This window comes from Anas platyrhynchos, chromosome 7 (assembly GCF_047663525.1).
Source record: "Anas platyrhynchos isolate ZD024472 breed Pekin duck chromosome 7, IASCAAS_PekinDuck_T2T, whole genome shotgun sequence".
NCBI classification, from domain to species: domain Eukaryota; kingdom Metazoa; phylum Chordata; class Aves; order Anseriformes; family Anatidae; genus Anas; species Anas platyrhynchos.
The window spans coordinates 3,718,641-3,735,657 of record NC_092593.1 but is presented as its reverse complement, the minus strand read 5'-3'; the positions used below and the strand labels follow the sequence as shown (position 1 = coordinate 3,735,657).

The following is a 17,017-nucleotide window of genomic DNA, read 5'->3' as shown; positions in this document are numbered from 1 at the left end:
TTCCCTGTTCCTTGGTGATGGTGGATCCAGTGGAGGTTTGGCTCTGTCACCATATCACATCTCACCACTGACAGTGGCGATCCTTTACTGGATGCGGGGGGAAACTTAGTTAATAGAGATGAGGAAAAGGTGGAGGTGCTTAATGCCTTCTTCGCCTCAGTCTTTAGCGGCAATACTGGTTGTTCTCTGGATACCCGGTACCCTGAGCTGGTGGAAAGGGATGGGGAGCAGGATGTGGCCCTCACTAGCCACGAAGAAATGGTTGGTGACCTGCTACGGCACTTGGATGTGCGCAAGTCGATGAGGCTGGATGGGATCCACCCAAGGGTACTGAGAGAACTGGCAGAGGAGCTGGCCAAGCCGCTTACCATCATTTATAACCAGGACTGTTGAGTCCTGGTTATCAGGGGAGGTCCCAGTTGACTGGGATGCTAGCAAACGTGAGGCCCATCTACAAGAAGGGCTGGAGGGCAGACCCGGGGAACTATAGACCTGTCAGTTTGACCTCAGTGCCAGGGAAGCTCATGGAGCAGATCCTCTTGAGAGTCATCATGCGGCACTTGCAGGGCAAGCAGGCGATCAGGCCCAGTCAGCATGGGTTTATGAAAGGCAGGTCCTGCTTGATGAACCTGATCTCCTTCTATGACAAAGTGACGCGCTGGGTGGATGAGGGAAAGGCTGTGGATGTGGTCTACCTTGACTTCAGCAAGGCTTTTGACACCATTTCCCACAGCATTCTCCTCAAGAAACTGGCTGCTCTTGGCTTGGACTGGCGCACGCTTCATTGGGTTAGAAACTGGCTGGATAGCCGGGCCCAAAGAGTCGTGGTGAATGGAGTCAAATCCAGTTGGAGGCCAGTCACTAGTGGCATTCCCCAGGGCTCAGTGCTGGGGCCGGTCCTCTTTAATATCTTTATCGATGATCTGGATGAGGGGATCGAGTGCACCCTCAGTAAGTTTGCAGATGACACCAAGTTAGGTAAGTGTGTCGATCTGCTCGAGGGTAGGAAGGCTGTGCAGGAGGATCTGGATAGGCTGGACCGATGGGCTGAGGTCAACTGCATGAAGGCCAAGTGCCGGGTCCTGCACCTGGGGCGCAATAACCCCAAGCAGAGCTACAGGCTGGGAGATGAGTAGCTGGAGAGCTGCCAGGCAGAGAAGGACCTGAGAGTGATGGTTGATAGCCGAATATGAGCCAGCAGTGTGCTCAGGTGGCCAATAAGGCCAACAGCATCCTGGCTTGCATAAGAAACAGTGTGGCCAGCAGGGCTAGGGAGGTGATCGTCCCCCTGTACTTGGCTCTGGTGAGGCTGCACCTCGAGTACTGTGTTCAGTTTTGGGCCCCTCACTACAAGAAGGACATCGAGGTGCTTGAGCGAGTCCAGAGAAGGGCAGCGAAGCTGGTGAGGGGCCTGGAGAACAAGTCCTACGAGGAGCGGCTGAGGGAGCTGGGATTGTTCAGCCTGGAGAAAAGGAGGCTCAGGGGCGACCTTATCGCTCTCTACAGGTACCTTAAAGGAGGCTGTAGCGAGGTGGGGGTTGGCCTGTTCTCCCACATGCCTGGTGACAGGATGAGGGGGAATGGGCTTAAGTTGCACCAGGGGAGTTTTAGGTTGGATCTTAGGAAGAACTTCTTTACCGAAAGGGTTGTTAGACATTGGAACAGGCTGCCCAGGGAGGTGGTGGAGTCACCATCCCTGGAAGTCTTTAAAAGACGTTTAGATGTAGAGCTTAGGGATATAGTTTAGTGGGGACTGTTAGTGTTAGGTCAGAGGTTGGACTCGATGATCCTGAGGTCTCTTCCAACCTAGAAATTCTGTGATTCTGTGATTCTGTGATCCCTCTCTGCCAAAGCAGGGAGCAGACTCAGGGAGCAGGAGGGTTACTGCTTTTAGGGTTTGGTGACAGCAACAAAGACCTGTCTCTGTTGGAAGAAATACCGTGTGGGTTTTTCTCTCAGTAATTTTTCCAGGTGCAGAATATCTGGGATATTCTTGCTCAGACAAGGGCACAAGACTGAAGCTCTTACTGATCACTCACAATTACCACTTTGAACTGAAGCCTGAAATCTGTGGGAAAGATATTCTACATGGTGTTCACTCTAGCTATATCCAGATAAATTAACAACACAATGTGACCCTTTATATTTATTTCTCTCACTGAAAAAAATAAATAAATAAAACAGACCTTTAGTATTTCCTCTCTGATTTAGCAAACGTACTTGATGTTCACTATAATTTTTGTTATATTTTGTTTTGTTTTGTTTTTTAATTCTACTCTTCTACTATAAATTTCACTGTATTTTACTATTTACATATTAAACAACATACTAGAACTGATGTTTATTGTTTGGGACAGTAAAATAAGTATTCCATCCCTATATTTTTCTGAAGTATGTGCCGCACTTTGTAGCTCTGGATTTCACCTCATTATTTCAAAATACACTCCTTAATTGACTGAGATAACGCAAATAATTTTCTTATTGATATAGTACCTTGTGTGCAGCCACAAGAGGAAGGCAGGTCAGGATCTCTTCTATACACTAGAGCAGAGTATCAGTGCCAAAAACAGCATCGTGGGTACTTAGAATAATATTATTGTACGTTAATATTGTAGCCTGTCAGTTTCTTTAAAACAGCGCAAATTTATTCTGCTCTCAATTTATTCTGCTTCTAGCCCCCTCAAACTGGTAGTGAGGAAATTAAAAGCTTCTGGGAGTTGGATACTGGGACAGATTCTGCAAAGTAGCCTGGGCGAGTTCTCATTTAACTCTTGGCCAAAAAGCTTTTGTGTGGTGGGTACTGCTAAGCCCTGCTGGAAATGTCATGGAAGTGTGCAGGTCTCGTGCAGCTGGAAGAACAACACACAGAACTACAGTTCTTTTCCTGAGCCATGGCATAAAAGCAAGATACTGAACCATAGTTAGGTCTATAACCAAGCAATACTTACTTCAAGCCATTTCAGTTAATACCTGTGAAAGGATTAGCACTGTAGACAAGCCTTTAGTGGCAACAATGATTATCTACTATATGTCATGAGGTGCAGTGAAAAACTAAAGTGCAAAATTAAGCTCTTTACTAGCTTAAGGAGATTTTTTGTTTAGGTGCCTATGGAAGGATAGATGATAGACTCTGCTTCACCTTATAAAACAAACATTAAGGATCAGCAAATCATGGTGCAAGACACTTACAGGACTTGGGTGGCCATTTGAGATATGAAATGAAAGTCACTTTATAATAGACTTACAGTAAACAAATAACATGAATTATTTGGAGTTGATGAAAAGATTATAAATTAGATATCCCTGAATGCTATTAAATATCAGTTACTGGATCTTTTGGCAAACTTACTGAAAGGTTGCGCAGTGTTTTCAATGTAAAATCAGACTCTCTGGTGAATGGTAATGATGTCAACACTCATTTTATTTCCATTTTGCAGATGCAGACTATAATACATAGCAGATAAACTGGCTCACATATTTACTTTTTGAAAGATGACAGGGCAGAAAGCAAGTACTGCCCCCCAGGTCCTCATCCACAGCACCCAGCCATGCGTTCTTAGCCCGGAGTAGGAGTGGGTCTATTTTTCTATTACATCTACTTTGAAAGGGACAGTATTAGCCAACTCCAATACAATTTGAACCAAATGTGATTCTCAGTAACCTGACTGCTATGTTGGGATGTAGATAGGAAGGAAATGAACACGACAAAGATTTCTCCCAGCCTGTCTTCCCAATGGCACAGGAAGCTTTTCTCCTCTGAATCTGCGGTACTGCAGCTCCTTGGCTGTAGGATATACCCTGCCAAGATACACACTGTTAGGAGGAAAATCTAGCCTGGAGTTAAAGCTGTGTGGATCAGGAGCAATCTTCCATCTAAGCTAGCAGATGAAGACCAGCTTTGATTCATCCATTGAAAGCATGATTGGCTCCTATTCAACTATATTGCCATTGAAGGAGCAATGTGAGCTACCATTTAGATAAAGCAGGTAAATGTTATAATGGGTTACAAAACTGTATTTTTAAATAGGTGATCAAATCTTTGTGGATTCCCCTGGTGAATGTCCATAAACCTATGACAAAAAACATTAGCATGAGTTGTAGCGTGAACTATATGAACTTATGTGAACACTGGTGCAACTGTACTGCGATCTTGCGGTGTTTGCATTAAAAGAGCCACAACCTCAAGGTTTGAATCTCAGTTTCTTACATGGAGAATTCACTCAGGTAAAAGCATGAACTAAGTTCTTACACATATTAAATTACTTATATCTCCAAATTACATATTGCTGGTAATACGATAGGTAATAGACAAGTATAAACTTGGTTATTCACATGGTAGCTGGTTTCCTTCAGAAACAAATATACAATCAAGTCTAAATATTTTTTTTCACCTCTATCCAGTTTCTATCTAGTTTCCATCATGAAGGTTAAACAGAATGCTTAATGAACATACAATGACATGCCGCCCTCACCAGATTAATCTATTGGTGAACATATTGCTTTCACTGATTTTAGCATCTTCCCTTTCCTTAAAGAGGGCATCCCCTGCACTTGTATCTTCCCCAAACTAATCACACAAATTCTGCTGATTTCTGTCTTATACTATTCTAAAAGTGAAGTTCCCATGCTCATGTTCAACCACTCTTCTTGGCTTCCACTGTACAATTGCCTGAAGGTAGGTTAAAAATTAGCGTTCTTCAACAATACCACTAGTACTGTAAACCTTCATTAGACCTTTTAAATACTTGCCCCAGACTGGACAAAATTTCCTATTAAATCCCCTCTGGTTTCTGGCAGTCATTAATGAGAATGAGCCACGCTGCCTCTAAGGCTACCCAGCACTCACGTCAGCATCTTGTAGTGTCAGGACCAGCCAGTGCTGCACAAAGAGCAAGGTTTTAAGTACAACACAGCTCTTTTTCTGCTAGAAAACTATACATGCCATACAATCAGGTTTTAGCCTTCAGATTGGCCATTCAAGAATGGTTTTACTGATGATAAAACTGGTATCTATCTGGTGCTTTTCAACAGGTGAACTATCTAATAAGCAGCAGAATCCCTGTGCTAAAGAGATTACACTCTGAAGCACTGAATGTAGTAAAATGCTGCATTAAATTTAGCAGGTGCTTGGCGTGCATTTATTAAGTGATTATTCCCTGGGCTGGTACTTCCCTCCTCCCTATTTCAAAAACTGAGCTTTTTTTTTTTTTTCATTGACTCTACATCTATCTTTGAGCTCCCTCTCCATTGAAGAAATTCACTGCTGCTCCACAAAAAGACCATACATCAGATAACTGGAGTTAAGAGCTATTTTGAAGTCTTAAGTTGCACTTGTCCTGGCTCTCCATGCAGGAATGAATTTCACTCCCTGTGTATGTGCACATTTGAAGGCTCTAAAATGTTTTAGACTCACAAATTGTCATTCTGTTCTGATGGCTTTTTATTGTGTATGAGGCTGAGCTCTTGAGTCATGGCATTTTGCTGCTGATTGGAGAGGGAAGGAACCACTTCTAAGGAATTACAATGTTTTCAAAATAATTCTGAATAGATATTATGAAAATACATTACATAAACCTACTGAACCTACTTCAATTCACTTCTTTCTTCATTCATAAACATTTAAAGTAAAATTAGTTTAACTTCACCTCAGATTAAAAACTGAATTTAACTTATTCTCTATCCTCTAATTAACATTGTATATATCTATGTAATACACAGTTGCAGTTATATAGATGCACTGTGCAGAAAAAGCATCCTTAAACCAAGCTCTCTTTCTAGAGCCAAAATAAATAAATAAATATGGTAAATTCAGAAGTACCATTTATTAAACATTATAGCCTTTACTTAGTATTCATGTACTTAATTTCTTTGAAAGTAATTTAGAGTAGCTTCAGTTTTCTTTATCCTTTCCAGAATGTAGTGCCCTAGCATTCATCTCATGTGGAATTTATAAATACAAGATTACAGATTTATGTATAGCAGCACACTTAGCTGTGGATGTTGATGAGAGACAGGAAAAAAATAAAAATAAAAATTAAGCAACCTAATAATAACAACAAATTTGATTACAATAGCCTTATTTTTTCATGATAATTCATATGACGGAATTTTATGTTTGTCTTAACAGAATTTACCGATAAAAGACTGTGATGTCTGCATTCATGCAGTGAATTTGCTGCACCTTCCATCACCCAAAGCAGTACACTATACTCAAAATTTTCTTCTTTCTTGTTTTAAACATTCTGAAAAACAGAATATAAAAATTCTGTATGTTATTCAGCATTGCTACAGGGGTTAAATTGTTAATGCTTTACTTTCACTGTAGTTTTTTATCAAACTTTCTTTATTCTTTCCCTGGGGATAAACAAATGGACAGCTTTCCTCTCTAGTATTCCTCCTTCCATTACCATCACAGCAGAATGCATCTGAGACTATAATAATTCAGTGATGAAATACAAAATGTCGCAATGCCATCTCTCTTAAAGTGAACTGAGATTTTGTTATGCCATTTTAGGTGCACTAATAGCTCCTAAAGTCCCATGGAGTATCTTAATGTGAATTTAATGAGCTGATAGCATATAAATGACAGTACTGTGAGGGTGAAGGTGACATAACCTTTTTCCTTCTATTTGATGTTTGTCTTTGAAAAAATACAGATCTTTTCAAAACGTACCACATTATTACAAAGTGCCGCATCATTCAGCAAGGAGGCTACTATTGTTTTATCATTTTAAAGCCTATTTTTTTCTGCTCTCTTTATGGCACAGGAAACAAGAGCACTTTTTATTTCATCATTAAGGTAATAAAAATCTCAATAATTTCCCATGAGGAACAGTGCCAATATGTGGCACTCAGGTGCTCGTGGTCATGTTGTGTTGTGCACATCCAGTGACAACCCATCATTTTTAGCATTCCTGTTTGCCCTGATGGCCATTCTAGTAACATGGCATCAGTACAGTTGTGTGTGAATCGCACCTATACCATCCGTCTTTATTTCTCGTGTCATTTTTGTTTCCTCCTATCAAGGATAAGACTAAGAGGTCTACTCATCATTGCTGACTCCCAAACTCAGTATGTCATTACTGGAGCACTGCCATTTATAACGAGTTGCCTCCCTTCACCAGCCCGCTCTGCTCGATGGTGTCACACCCCATTGTGCGCCCAAATCCCAATCACCTTCCGCGCGGTAATGAGCTGTGATCCCATCAGCACTGGCTTGGATCATCACTGACACCATCACGCCCAGGGGAGGAAGGTACCGACAGTAAAAGATAAATATATTGGTAATCAGATAGCAGCAGATGTATAGAAAACATAAGTGGCAGATTAAGGAGGTAACCGAATGTATTAGGTTATTAAAGTTTGCCAGAGTGTAGCAAGGCAGCTTTCCCACTGCAGTTAGAGGTATTCTGTTTAAAAATATTAATTCAAGTTTAAGGAAGAACATCTTATGGCTTTTTTTCGCCTGCCTTGAACACTTAGGGACGTGGCAGCCAATTATTTGATCACTTCCATGCTAAATACTGTGTCCCAAAAAGAATAATAATCAACTTTCTTTTCTCTTTCACCAGGTCTTATAAACATATTTCTAAACAACACATAAATCCCAGAAATTTTAGAAGGTTTTCATTGTTTGCATTTAGGTCAGTCAAGGTGGGCTTTTTTATTTGCTTTACTTTAAAGCATATGTAGGACAGATTATGAATTAGATCTGAAGGCAGCATTATTTCAATGTTTTTACAGTCCCAGTGCTGCTACACTCAGTACACAAGAGGAAATAAATTAAATTTATAAAAGTTATTTCTTCCACCAGCATAAATGATAACATTTGCTCTTCTGAGAAAGATGTACGTTGGGCTGCATTTGACAAAGGAAAAAATAAATAAATATATAAACAGCTTACGTGTTTCAAAAAGTTGGAATTTTGGCAATCTATGAAATTTGTTTAGAAAAACCTTTTCGTTGCCAGGTGACAAGGCAAAACATATCACATATGCTTAACAACCAGCTCGTACATATTTTGTCTTTCCAAGGTTTCTAGGGCTGGTCAGGCACAATGATGCATTACAGCTGAAGGAGCTTCCAGCAGGGACAAATGTTTGTCTCTTTCCAAAAGAATTTTCCTAATCCTTAAGAAAAACAACTCAATATTTCTCATTGTTTAATGATTGAGTAAGGATTAATTCTACTCAAAATTCATCGTATTACCAGTCATAACATATATCGATGTGCTTGCTGAGAATGCATACTACTGGTTTTCTGGCACATCATGTTTGTTAGCATTTCATGGTATAGTACAAGAAAGTATAAGCAGTAGTTCTGCTAATACATACAAATTTCTTAGAACAGTCTGACATTCTATCGCTGCTCTAGTGTTAGAAGACAAATGTAGGCAGTATAAAAAACTACGGACAACTAAGGATCAATGATAATAATGGGATAAAATGTACATCCTAATACTTACAAAAGCTATGGTTACCATAGTCTAAGCACCTTAGGATCTCTGATATTTGTGTGTTAGCAACATTTAATTTCACTGAGGAACTTTCTCATTTCAGTGGAAATGAATAATTGGTTAAGTTTGTCGAAGAAGTCAGAGACAAAGCAGAAAAAAAATAATGCAAAAATGTACTCAGATTCCCCCCAAATCAGCCATCATCACCAGAGGCCCATTCTTCCCTCTCAAAACTCAGGCCATGCTTGTGAACATTTACACGTATCCCATGGCCTGTAGCTGGAGTTAACGGACTTCATACATGTGAAATTAATTGTGGGGATAATTCTGAAACAATTACCTTTTCTTGGAATCGCAGTCAACAACTATTCTAATAAATCATGGTGCTGCTCACATTATAATGATCATTAGTAATCAAATGCATCTGTATACTCAGCCTGTTTGCTCACTTAAAGTCAAAATATTAAGAGGCAGAGCAGAGTGAAGAGTCCAAGCTCCCATGTGCCAAATGTGCACTATGGACACAGAGGGTCAGTCCACTCACTTCTAAGCACTTTATTGTAGCTGTAGTTGTAAATTGTTTCTGCCATACTGCAACTTTTGATCCCACTCTTTCTCGGAAGGAGACTCATATTCGTGCCTACATACTCTACGTACATACATCATTAAGTATTGTCTTTTTTTGGTCACTCTTTTTTTTTTTCCTTTCCTTTCTAATTTATGGTGTCCCTCAGAAGAGCATTCAGCATGACTCTTGAAATTAAAATATTTTTTTATTCCTCTTCTTTCTTAAGTATTTCAGAATATTCTGCTGTATTAGCTTTCAAACTGTAGGCATTGTTTTCTTGTGGATGTACTTCATGAGAACACGTAACAAAGTTGGCATAACATGTCATTTGCTAACAGCTACATATTCCTTTAGAATCCTTCATATAATTACAGAATGTCTATATACCATAGAAACAGAATTAAAACCACAGGAATTTAGGTATCAAACCTAGTCTGAAAGATAATCATATCTATAATAACACTTGTCAGTAGAAAGAAATAAATCAATTTTCAAATAGCATCATTGATTCATTTTGTACAGTGAGTCGTTAGTTCTTTATTTCTCTGTGGTAGGGAGGAGCTGCCGTCATGTCCCTTTCCCACCCAGTTGGGCATTGCCTTGTAAACAGGTTGGGTTTGATACTGGAAATTTTTCTTCTCTCCACACCAATCTTCCTCATTTCCCATGTTCTTTAGGGGCAGCCATGAGGCAGATGTCAACAGGGAGCCAGGCATGCAGGGGATGAGCACACACATTGCCCTTCTCCAGCCTGCTACACCAACTCCCACCTACCCCCTACCCCGTGAGGGAATAGGGAGGGGGAAGTGCAGACAGAAAACTCAACCCTAAAAAACTTTTTATTTTATTTTTTTTCCTGTCAATTGTAGAATATAACTTCTTGAATTAGGTATCTGGTAGGAACACTTGTGCTTGCAAATTCCAGTTTGCTCTCCCTGCCGGTAAGCCATGCATGCCAGCAAGCCAATTTCCTAGAATACTCATCAAAAGACAACAACAAAGGGCAATAATGATGGCCAAATCAAATTTATTTAAAAGGAAAAAAAAATACACAAAGGCTTTCTGCATTACAGTCCAGCTGCAGTATGCTTCTACCTGCTGCCATTAATATTTGCCAGTCCTCTAACGCCTTAAAAAATTCAATTCTGTTGACCTCTTTTGCTTTTTCATTGTAGATTATACCCAGTTGCAGTACAAGGCATCCATTTAAACAGTGTAAACTTACACTGTGAGATATGATCCCAGATGAGGTATTGCCTCAAACAGAAAATGAAAAATATTCCATGCATTTTAAACATGAATCAAAGATCATAAGTTACACAAATGCGTAATACATTTCTGCTATTCTCCGGCAGAAAAGAAAAACAAAACTGGCAGCTATAGCAATTGTATAATGGTAATTATTAGGAGAAATAATTATGCAAAAACCTGTTCAAATTATATACAGGATGGAATGACTCAAAGCGAGAAGAATTTAAAGTGATAGCTAATACTTCAGCAAACCTATCTGTATGGCACCGGGCAGCAAAAATCAGACAAAAAAATGTATCTGCTGAAATCTTTCTGGACTCTGAAGTTTTTTTAAAATTGGACTATACACAACTATTCTCACTCAGTGCCTGGGGTCCTGCTGCAGGGATTTCAAGGTTGGCAGTGAAAAGTCTTTTTCCCCAGTCCCTTTGCCTGCTAGCTGCACAGGCTGGTTTACTAGGCAGACTCCAGGCCACCCAGGGCTCTCTGCAGCACTAGGGCACAAGTACTCTCCTACACACAGGAAAGGGTGTCTTTACCCAATTTTATTACAAATGGATCATAATCACATATTTATGTTCATTCAATATTACCAGTCCACCCTCAGCTGCAGGTGGGTTTAGAAAATTAAAACACTGAATTAGAGGTGATTAATGGAGCAAGATGCTGCAGCTGAGGTAGGTAGTCCTGCAACACTGAGGTCCAGCCTGAATCATCACCCACCCTGGTAAGATTATTATTGTCTGTCCACAAAGCTGATACTTCTCATCCAAGATGTTTTCACCTCTGGTCCTGATCACTGTAGAGAGCCTCATCCTGTCACCCTGATATTCTGTATGGGGGAAAATTTCAGTCATTGAAATTATCATCTTTGAAAAGTCAAGGAAGGCTCACCACATCTTCCTGTTTTGTTTGTTTGTTTGTTTGTTTGTTTGTTTCCTAAATCTTTCCCACATTCGAGTTCCTCATTCATTCTGTTCCAGATCTTGCTTCTCAAACACCTCTCCTTATTTTCAAAACTTCTATTTGTGTCATGTCCCTTCCTACAATTAAACCAATGTTTTGAACAACTTTCATCAGCACCCTTTATGGTGACTTTACTACTCAAAAGCCTATTTACAGTTATTATTTTGTTCTTCACCCTATGGTCATCAAATACCAAATCCAGGCATGTGCTTCTCTTTTCTTCTCAAGATACATAGAATGGAAAATGTGCTCAGGGACTCAAGAGAGAGGATTAGTCCATCAGCTCTGATCCAACACATGCTCTTTTTTTGTCAGATGTTACTATGTCTTTGACCTCCTCTTCATGGACCATTTCATTGCATGGTCTGAATGTTAGATCTGCTATCATGTTCACAATTCTGAGTACTGTACAAAACTTACTCCTTGAAATTCTGATAGCCAGTGAAAATGCAGTAAGGAAACTGACAAAGGCTTCAAGATACAACTTAAAATGTCAAAAGACAGAAAAAACATGTTGTGCTGACAAGACAGTCATATACAGTGAAACTTAATCAACTCATCATATCAAGAAAGTTGCTTCTTTCTGTAAGGAAAAAAAAAAAAAAAAGAAAAAGTTAATTTTATTTTTAGAGGGTCATATATGGTTGTGGTTCCAACGTCTAGGACAGCTCAGAAAATATGACATTTTTGTGCATAGGGAACAGGGGCAAGTGGTTCATATGATTTACTCTTATTAGGAATAGTGTTATTTCCTTCAGTATTTAAATATTTTATTTATTTCTTCAACACACATAATCAGCTCACTGTGTTCTTTCTAATTACATTAGCTTCCACTATACAGTCCTTCAGTGTTACAGCATTATAGGAAACAAATACAGTGCCATAAAAGCAAAAACCCACTATGGACTCAGACAGTGAGACAGTTGCCCAAAATTTAAATTAGGAAAGATAATATTCAAATGTTACTTGAAGTAATAATGTAAAATTTTCTAATTTTAGAAATTATGCATCCCCTACTCTTGATTTCTTCAATGCTGTTGCCTGCTGGGCACCCCCATGAGGCAGGGAGATGTGATTATCCCTAATTTAGGGATAAAGACCTGAAGCACAGAGTGCAGTTGATGTGACATGTCTAGGTGACATGCGGAGCCTTGGCTATGTAACAAGTACCATGGCCTTGAGATGAGTATCTATGCAGGACATCCACAGCACCAGCCAAGGAAGCCCTTCAATCTCCATTTTCTATTTGTTTCCTCAAGAGGTCAGGTTAGGACTATTTTCTTTACTTAAAGGGTTGTGTGGCATTGGAATGGGCTGACCAGGGAAGCAGTTGAGGCACCATCCCTGGAGGTCTTTAAGAAACATCTAGATGTAGAAGTCAGTAGCATGGTTTAGTGGTGGACTTGTCAGTAAAGGTTGGACTAGATGATCTTAGAGGTCTTTTCCAACCTGAATTATTCTACGATTCTATGATTTTTATCACTTCTGCCTGCATTAAGCACTCTGGAAGGAAAGTCCATGATTCAATCCACACCATGTACCTTTTCCTGTGCCAAAATTTGGCTGACTCAAGAGTACCAGTGCCTGATCCCTCTCTGCACATCCTCTTCCCAGGCATATCCTGCTTCACCAAGATTTTGCATGTTATTTCAGCAATCGGTTTAGCAATTTACTTCTCACTCCCCTTCCCTTCTCTGATGTCTCTCTCTCACTGAAAAACACACGTAATTCCTGCATATTTTATTTCTCAGATTTCCCTCTTTCTTTATTACCAGTTGCATCTTGGTAGTAACTCAAAGACCATAAAAAACAGAAGAGTCTTATTGTGGTATAACAATAAATTCAACTAAAAAGGTAATAAAAATATTGAGAAATAAAGGATAAACAAACAACAACAACAACAAAATTTAAATGGTGTGTGGTTAACATGAAGGCAGTGACACTGGATTATATTATCAGAGATGGATGAAGAAGAAAATGCTTTATCCCACCCACTAGATCATCCTGGTCCCTCTCTATAGCCATAAGTCCTTTTCTGCTGCGTATAAGGTGTCACAAAGGGAACAGGAGCAGTGGAGATACTTGCTAGCAGTCACATGAATGAGACCAAAAATACTGAATGCTATGCGAGCATCAGTGGAGAAGAAACAAACAGCAACATCACAAACTTCAGGGGAAAGAATCTTAATATTTTTCCCTCCACTTTGGCTTTCTGCTGAGTTATGTGGCAAGCTGGAACTGACACTGCATATCTGAGGAGGTTAAAAGAAGGAAATCAAACTGAGTTCAATAAAAGACTGAACATTGTAATAGCAGCAGTTTGGGGGTTATTCATTTGTATTTTGTACGACATACTGTGGACACATATTTTGCTTTCCAATGTACTGAAGTTGTATGCAATTTTTATTGACAACTGCATTATAAAAGCTGCCACAATTCAGTTTGACATGCAGCTTTTGCACAGTGGGAAGATGTGGCAAATGGTTTGTTTTTTGCCTTACAGGAAATTACTGAGTTTTTCAGGACCGGAAGAGAAAGTAACTATTTTTACTTCAATTTTATTGAAAAAGGTGAGTTGCATTTTTGGGAAGAGGAAACTCATTCCAAGAACTAAAGTCATTATATCGCAAGCTATATCCCAAGCCCATTTTTGTAGCCAAGAACTCTCACACCATGTGTTACAAGGTCAGCAGTGAAGCTGCTAGCAATGTTGCTATTCTTGTCTCCTTTGTTAGGGTTAACACCTTCTGCAAAGCATGATCTACTTTTAAGGCACAATATAAAAGTTTAATAGCACTGGTAATTAGTTCCAACAGTGGTGGTTTCTTTGATATCTACAAGGGCTTTAGTTAGGGTCCATAAATTCTATTTCACTTGGGTCAACCATCCATCAGGTGATAACTACTGTTCCCTGCTACCCACCTGGACTTGCTGCAGTGTGAAGCTGCAGTCAACACTGAGTACTGTTTATTCTTACAACCTAACACAATAGAAATGTTTCTTTGGTTTGTCTGGATATTTGGCAGAAAACTTTGGCTTACCATTGGGTCACAGACTTTGCATGAATGCTGTTACGCATATTTTATCCTCATATTGTGAAATGTGTAGCAAGCTAGGTTGCTTGGATAAACTTTACCAAAAAAATGACAATAGCATAGCAGTGAATGGAATTTACAACTCATGCTTCCCAGTACCTTCACAGCACAAAAACTGTTTATTAGCACAAGTTTTCCCTTTGTATGTTGTGTTTACTTGTTTCCCAGCAGGGTCTGCTGATGTTAATGGACTCACAGCAGTACATTCTACTTCTGTTATTACAGGTCTAATTCAGTCATTAACATTTCATTAATGGACTGGCCTCCTAGCTGTTTGCATGGCTGTCTAGATATTGATGAGCTTTCTAGTATAGAAAACTGGTATTTAAGGCAGACTCTTAAAGGTTTATTAAACTGCTAGTGAATCTTCATAGCATTCTGTCATTTATTTTAGAAGATAAAAGCTAAACAGTTGAACAAATTTACATTGTAAAAGTTGTCAGCACCTGAACTGAAAATAAATCGTATGCAAAAGTGCTCAGGAGGGGGAAAAAAAGCACAGATTCCACATGCTCCATTACCTGGATACACGAGTCTCCAGCTCCTGCCTTAAAACTGATGTGGCTCAGCACTGCCAAGTCTGCTGTGCTCTACCTTGGAAGGAATTGCACTTCAGTAGGATACAAATTGATTCCTTTTTCCACCTCACAAGGGTGTTCTGCAGCTCCACTAGTTCACATTTTCAGAGACTTTGAACTGGAGTTTTTAATCCTGCCCACAACCTATTCCGTTGTGAATAACTTTACTGATACCACTGGAATTAGTCTAAGAGACTGTTCAGAATAGCAGAGCAGTAGTTTGGGGACCTTTGACATTACCACCAAGAGGAAGACATCATAATTTCTAGAGTTCAGTAATTTTCTAGCATTATCAACAGTGCAGTGGAATCTAGTTATAGAACTATGTAGGTAATTTCTGTACCCCAATGGAAGGTAAGAATCCTTGTGAAATTGCTCAATGGAGTTATGAGGTGCTTCCTTTTACCACCTCAGCCTTTTCCCTGTTAAAAGGAGTGTGTATTTTGAGGCACCACAGAGGATTGGAATATATTGTATTATATCATATGAGTGTCCAATACAAGTACTTTGTGAAAATTACTAATTTGATATCATAATTATGCTTGTAATATAAAATTATTAAGCACTGTCATATTGCACAGTAAATGGAACTTATATTGATGTAATAAAATGTATTTCAATTCCATTACAATAACTTTATAATATTATTTAATGGTATCCACAGTTAACAAAAATAAGATACAGCCAGGAAAAGCCCAGCTGACGGGTCCTGTATACTACAATATTAGGTCATAATAGATATAATTTGTGAGCTCTCTTATGTACTTTATATTTCTGAACAACCACAACTTATTTTTGTTTTTGTTAGAGAATGAGTTATTAAAAAGTAGAGGTAGGATTAGAGGCAAGTAAACAAAATCCCTAGAGTAAGTTCCCTTAATAAGTATGGTATTATACATGCCTTTGATTTCTGCTTTATAAATGGAGCTATAAATATTATTGATCCTAAATTCATATTTTTTTAAAGGATCTTGCTAGTTCAGTCAGTCAGTACTATGTCAGGGTGACATGAAAATAGATCTCTTATTACCAAAACTGAAGCTAATTATTTTGATAAATGTATCTATGCTTGAGAAATCAGAGGGTGGAGGGGGTGTAAAGAGAAGAGAAAGAAAGGACACTGTGTTTTCATACAAATATGTTCAAGTGTTTTTTCTCCTCTGTAGAACTGTCACAGCCCAGTATGTATGAACTACTCATTTAACAGTGGGGGAAAAAAAAAATAGAATTATGAGAAAGGATGACAAATCCTCATCTAAACATTTTCATCTAGGCTTCTTTTGTCTGTCAGGGTAAATAAAATGAAGAAACAAACTGCAACTGGGGTAGGGAAAGGGGGGAGCAGTCAGCTAAAATGTCATGACTTGCTTCTCTGCAGGTGTCAACTTGACTTCACTGAAATGGCATACAACTTTGATTTTCTCATCAGGAAAAAATGTTTATTCCCTTTACCAGACCTAACAGATAAGAAACTACTGTGTGTAGCATTGCATATTTTGATATTGTGGATATCTATGTGTAGCTATTATTGAGACCATGCTAAAAATATTTTGTGTGCTTCATGTTGAATTGTTGTCATGAATTATTAAAATGATCTGTTACATTTTCATTAAACTGGCATTCTTAATAATTTAAACACTGGTCTTTAAAACACTGACTGTATATTGATGATATTCACAGGAAGAAAGAGAACCTCCCAATTATTCTACATCTTGAATATATTTATTTATTTACCTCTCCCATTATGCATTACTATATGCTTATATTAGTTTGTTGTTACAGACTATGCTGTTCTACATTTTATTTGTCATTGAGAAATTAGCTGCTTTTAATGTTGCAGTCAGTATTTCCAGTTACAGGAAACTCATACTTTCAGATGGTTCAGGTATACATCATGGGTAAAAGTTCAGTTTACTTTGGGAAATGAGGTAGGAAAAATCTTCATACAAGTGTGTATGATAGTTTATAGCAAACCAGTGGTCCATTCAGATGGCAACCTTCTTGCACCTGAACAATCTCTAATACTAAAAAGGAAAACCAACAGTTAAGAGACATGAATAAGTTCACTAGTTGAAGTCTAACCTCAACAAAATCCTCAAATTTC

The 17,017-nt window shown here is 38.9% G+C and overlaps 1 long non-coding RNA gene across 3 annotated transcripts in view; it reads right to left on the bottom strand.

Moving 5' to 3' along the window:
* Positions 1-10,044: 10,044 nt before the first annotated feature.
* The window catches only part of LOC119717496 (uncharacterized), a 54,888-nt gene continuing 47,915 nt past the window's right edge, over positions 10,045-17,017 (bottom strand). For all 3 annotated transcript variants that reach the window (XR_005267131.2, XR_005267132.2, XR_011810525.1), the window contains one exon: positions 10,045-11,823. This is a non-coding gene — a long non-coding RNA (uncharacterized lncRNA). The remainder of the gene's footprint in view (positions 11,824-17,017) is intronic.